Raw genomic sequence first — 6,000 nt, forward strand, 5'->3', positions numbered from 1 at the left:
CAATTAAGGATGCTTATAATACTAGTGATAAGTTTCTTACAGTAGTAACAATTACACACAGTAGGTAATATATTCAAAGGGCAATTTTCATCTAATATTCACGTTATTTCAAATCATTTTTGGAGTCATTCCAAACATGTTAAATACTATCTCAAATGTAGTAAGTTTTCTTTCTATATAGGACAAGTAATAACTGTCTTATACATATGTATATATCAGACAAATATGAATTGATCTTTTTTCTAGGGTATACTCATATATTACATAAGTTTAACTATACAATAATTGTTCTTTACTAATTTCCCCCTTTTCAATAAGAAAATGTTATATTTCCTTACATATATTTTTATATATTTTATATATACTACAAATATGTATTTATATATAGTCTTATGATGTATATGTGTATATATACATAGACTAGAAACATATATGTATATATATATACATAAAATACATATACATACACACATAGACTAGAAACAATTAATTGCATCAATTGATAAAACACTAAACTCAGGAAAATCTAACGCTTCTCTAACAGTGCTCTGTACCTCCTCTCTCTCTCAGCATACAAATTAGGCAATTTTATATTAAGTCAACTTCTAGATCAAAGCATTCATCACTTAGCCAGAGGAAATATTTTTGGCACAAACTTCCTTTCACTTCTACAGATGGTTCCATATTGAAACTGTTCTTTTGTTCCAATCTCAAACACTATATTAAACAAACTTGTAACAGGTTTAAGATACCTTATTATTTGATAGTTTGTGTTGGGGCCACTCAAAGTATATTTGTAGTCATGAAAGACACTGAGACGCTTGACCCAAGGGTTAAAAATTTCCAGAATCTCTAGTGACAGGATGAGATAGCATTTACTGAAAAGCTACCCTGCTGCAGCCTACCGCTTCATTTACACATCACAATAGCTCTGAAAAGTAAACAGGATTTTCCCAGTTAGAGATGAAGAACTGTAAATTAAAAGTCAAGGAGTCTACCTTTGGTAAGCGATTAACGAAGAGCCTTGCTGAGATTTTAATCCAGCTGTATTTTGGAGCAACATGGATGGACCTAGAGGTTGTCATACTAAGTGAAGCCAGACAGAGAAAGACAAGTATAAGATATTGCTTATATGTGGAATCAAAAAAAAGAAGATACAAATGAACTTATATATGAAACAGAAGCAGACCCACAGACATGGAAAACAAACTTATGGTTACCAAAGGGGAAAGAGGGAGGGAATAAATTAGGAGTTGGGGATTAAAATATACACACCACCATATATAAATTATACAACTAACAAGGCCCTACTATATACCACAGAGAACTATACTCAATAATTTTTAATAACTTATAAGGGAAAAGAATCTGAAAAAAATTAGGTATATATGTATGTATAACTGAATCACTTTGCTGTATACCTAAAGCTAACACAACATTGTAAATCAACTATACTTCAATAAAAATTAATTAATTAATTAAAAAAGAAACCAAAAAGCTCTAAATGGCATACAGGTAATTTGACTCAAGGTAGAGTGAGCAATAACTGAAGTATCAAAATTTATATAACTCCACTACATAAGCCTCTTCGAATGATCTCTGCTCCCTATCAGCTCTGTGTTCCTACCTCTATCTTTAGTCTCAGGCCTAGGTCTAATGTCAAACAGTGCACAGTATATTGGAAAGAGGGTGGATTTTGGAGTCTGAGAGTATGAAAATCTCAGTTTTATTTTTTTAATAGCCATGTGAGTGTTATGAACTTAATATTGTCCTCCTAAATTTTTTTGTTGAAGTCTTAATTCCTAATAGCTTACAATGTGACTGTATTTCTCGATAGGGCCTTTAAAGAGAAAATTAAGATTCAATGAGGTTATATGGGTGGGCCCTAATGCAATGTGACTGGTGTCCTTATAGGAAGAGGAAGAGTCACTAGGGATGTATCTGCACAGAGAAAAAGCCATTAGAGAACCCAGTGAGAAGGCAGCCCTCTCCAAGCCAAGGACAGAGGGCTCAGGAGAAACCAACTCAATCTTGTACTTCAGCCTCCAGAGAAAATAAGAGTTCTGTCTTTTGAACAGCTTAGTCTGTGGTATTTTGTGATGGCAGCCCTAGCAAACTAAGACAAGACCTTAAAACATTTTACATGACCTCTTTGAATCTAAATTTCCTTAGTTATTATTATAGTTTATAATTATAATAGATTGTATTGACTAATAAGTGAAATAATCTAGAGTGCAATGATGTACATATTCATAAATCTTATTTTCTCCTGGTATGTTTTTCTTGTGACTTCCAACTCCAATAAACTACTTATTAAGCTCATTCTCAGCAGTGGTTCATGAAACAAATCTAAGGGCAGAGAAAATAGGAAGAGAAATTAATAGTCAAAAGCATCTCGAGAAAGTTCACTTGCATAAAATTCACAAAACATTATTATTATTTTTACTTTCCTCAAGTTCTGGTCATCTCATTCTTGATGAATATGTCTGTGAGAATATTATTTTTTTCTTTAAATGGAAAATTTCAAAATGGATAAACCCTTAGCATTTCTTAAATTCGGACAATATTTGAGTGAGTAAATATAAAATGAAAAATGATTTCATCTTATTGTATAAGCAATTAATGCGTTTTTTTTTGTTTGTTTCTTTTTTTTTTCTTTTGGTCTCACAGATTTACATACCAATTTGTTTGTGTTCCTGAATCTTCTCCTTCAAACTTTTGAGTCATATTCAATTGTGTTGTCTACTCAACAGAAGGGATCTTTCTCTGCCCCAATTTGCTTCACTCCATAGTCCCACAGACGCCTTACAGTTTTTTTTGGGGGGGGTTTGGCAAAAAGCTGATAATCATGATTAACACCTCACTTTCTTTCACTTCCTATTTCACATCTGCTAGTTCAACCATCAGAATATCACCACCATCCCCACCTCCACCTCTACCAATTCTAAATTCAAATCTCCCCTGAATTATTTTTATTTATTTATTTATTTTGCGGTACGCGGGCCTCTCACTGTTGTGGCCTCTCCCGTTGCGGAGCACAGGCTCCGGACGCGCAGGCTCAGCGGCCATAGCTCATGGGCCCAGCCGCACCGCAGCATGTGGGATCCCGGACCGGGGCACGAACCCGTGTCCCCTGCATCGGCAGGCGGACTCTCAACCACTGTGCCACCAGGGAAGCCCTCCCCTGAATTATTTTAATAGCGTTAGCTGTTAATTATTTTAATAGATACACAGCTGCTACTTCCCTTTCCCTCTTTCTCACCCTTTCCTTACCTTCAGTTCTTTTCAGGCCTTGAACCAGGAACTCTTCAAGGGATCAGACCACACACCTCCACTCTCCACTGGGAAGTGAGCTTTGCCTCACAAGGCAGGTCCTGCGCATGCTTTCTTTCTGTCCATCAATTTCCCCAAACCAGGTTGAATCCCCACTTGATCTCCATCTCCTAATTGAAGGAAGGGAGAAGACGGGAACTAATATTTATTATTTTCATCTGGGGATTCTAGGCTAGCTTCCTTATATATGTTAATCTTTACATACATGATATTATTATACTCATTTTACAGGCAAATGAAACTAATAAGTGCCTGGGATATTTGCATGACTATGTTAACAAGTGTTAACCTAGCCAACGAGTAGCAGTACTAGAATTCAAACCCAGATAAATCTGGGGCCAACTTCCAAGTCATTTCTACCTTGTGTTTCTTTGAAGGCATACATTAGCACTTTTTGTTGGCCACCCTGGGATCCCAGAATGACTGTTTGGGCAGGTAGCAAGAGGATATGTTTAGGAAGCAGAAAAAAACAGAATTTGTGGACCATTTCTTCAACTGTATAATAGAAATAAAAATTCCTAACAGTTCTTTTAAATAATAAAATCAAAGAATTTAGTACTGTTTTTAGGAAAGAATAAACACACACACGCAAATAGATACACACCTGTTATTTCTCTTCCCTCTTTCTCATTAAAAACAAATTCTAAAGTATCACTTAGGGATGGAGAGTTGAGGTGTGTGGCCTGAACACAGAGTTCCTGGTTCAAGGTAAATACATACACACACAGCAAATTAAGTCACTGCCAGTTGTCCTTTTGGTGACCCCTCCAACTTCACTGCCTACCACCTTACTTTGTCTTCATCCACTACATTGACTTCCTCACACTTCCAGGCACACACAATGCCCCTTGGGGCCTTTACTTTATTGATTGATTGATTGATTTAATCTATTTATTTATTTGTTTATTTATCTATCTATCTTAGGCCTTCTCTTTATTCACCTATCTATCTATCTTACGCCTTCTCTTTACTTATTTACTTATTTATTTATCTATCTATCTTAGGCCTTCTCTTTATTTATCTATCTTAGGCCTTCTATTCATTTATTTATTTATCTATCTTAGGTCTTCTCTTTATTTATTTGTCTATTTACTTATTTAGTTCCCGTATTTTTTTGGCTGCGTCAGGTCCTAGTTGCAGCAGGCGTGATCTTTTCGTTGTGGAGTGTGGGCTTCTCTCTCGTTGTGGCTCACGGGCACCAGGGTGCATGGGGTCTGTAGTTTGCGGCCCTCAGGCTCTCTAGTTGAAGCACGCAAGCTCAGTATTTGAGGTGCACGGGCTTAGTTGCCCCGCAGCGTGTGGGATCTTAGCTCCCCGACCAGGGATCGAACGTGTGTCCCCTGAATTGGAAGGCAGATTCTTTACCACTGGACCAGCAGGAAGGTTCAGGACCTTTGCTTTAGGTATCCGCTCTGCCTGCCAAGTTTATCCTGGAGCCTTGGCTTGTTCATTTAATTTCTTCCAATGCCTTTTCAAAGGTAGCTTTATTAGAGAAGTCACCCTACATTATTCTATTAAAATAGCTCACCACATCTCACCACAGGGACTGTTACCCTAACTTATGTTTGTCCCCCTAACTTTCATCACAATCTAACACACAACATGTTTACTTTTTTTTCCCCATAAATATCTGTCTTCTCAAAAGAATTCTTGTACCATAAGGTAAAGGGGTCTCTTTATGTTTTATTTACTTCTAGATCCCAAATGGCTAGATTAGTGCCTAGGGCTGATAAATAAATACTCACTGGATAAACTTAATGAAATAATCAAATATTTATATTTGTTACTGTGCAAATAAAGACTTTAAAAAATAAGATCAGTAAATCTCTGGCCACTTCATCTGACAATTGTATCTTCTTCTTTTGTCTTTGTCATATTAAGGACTTTTAGTAGAAGCCTCAGCTGATTGATCATTTGCAGTAGAGGTCAAAATTGCAATTATTTAATTCCACAGATTGCCTTGGAGGGCAATGAAACAGACAATTGATGCTGCTTGATCTTTTACACAGTTGTTCCTTTATGAAAAATAAACCTTAAAAAATGCTGTTGTGGAATATAGTAAAGTGCTCTGAATATTTACAATTGTAAGAAAATGTCCAAGAATGGTGTATATGGCAAGTATTTCTATGTTGTACACAGTTTATTAAAATTTAATAAAATACCATTTGTTATCATTTTTTTAACAATGTCCAAAAGGTTTCAAAAATTGGTAATTTTTCTTAATCTCTCTGCTTTCAATATTGTTTGCAAACTAGAGTTTTTAAATTTAGTTATGATAAATACAATATCTTTTAAGGAATCCCTTTGACTTATGGACCACAAGGTATGTTTCACCTTATTTTTTATATTATTTCAATATTAAAAAAGAATCACTGGCCCTTTGGCTCTGATCAATTAGATAAACAATTCTGACTCCCTTTTTTTAAATCTGTCTAATTTTTGTATGGTTTTATGATAAGGCAAGTTTTAGGGCAATATTTATCTTGAAGATATTTGAGTTGTTAAAGTTTCCACTTTTCTTAGAAATGTGTTTTCCACTACCAAGAAAGGAGCACTGAGTAGTACAGGGACATTTTATTTTATTATTCTTTTTCTTTTCTTTTTCCCAGTGGAATTTCTCAGCAGAGTTGGAAATTCCCCAGATTTATAAAACATTAATATTAAATG

Source organism: Mesoplodon bidens, assembly GCF_964165515.1.
Source record: "Mesoplodon bidens genome assembly, contig: HAP1_SCAFFOLD_425, whole genome shotgun sequence".
Classification (NCBI taxonomy): Eukaryota; Metazoa; Chordata; class Mammalia; order Artiodactyla; family Ziphiidae; genus Mesoplodon; species Mesoplodon bidens.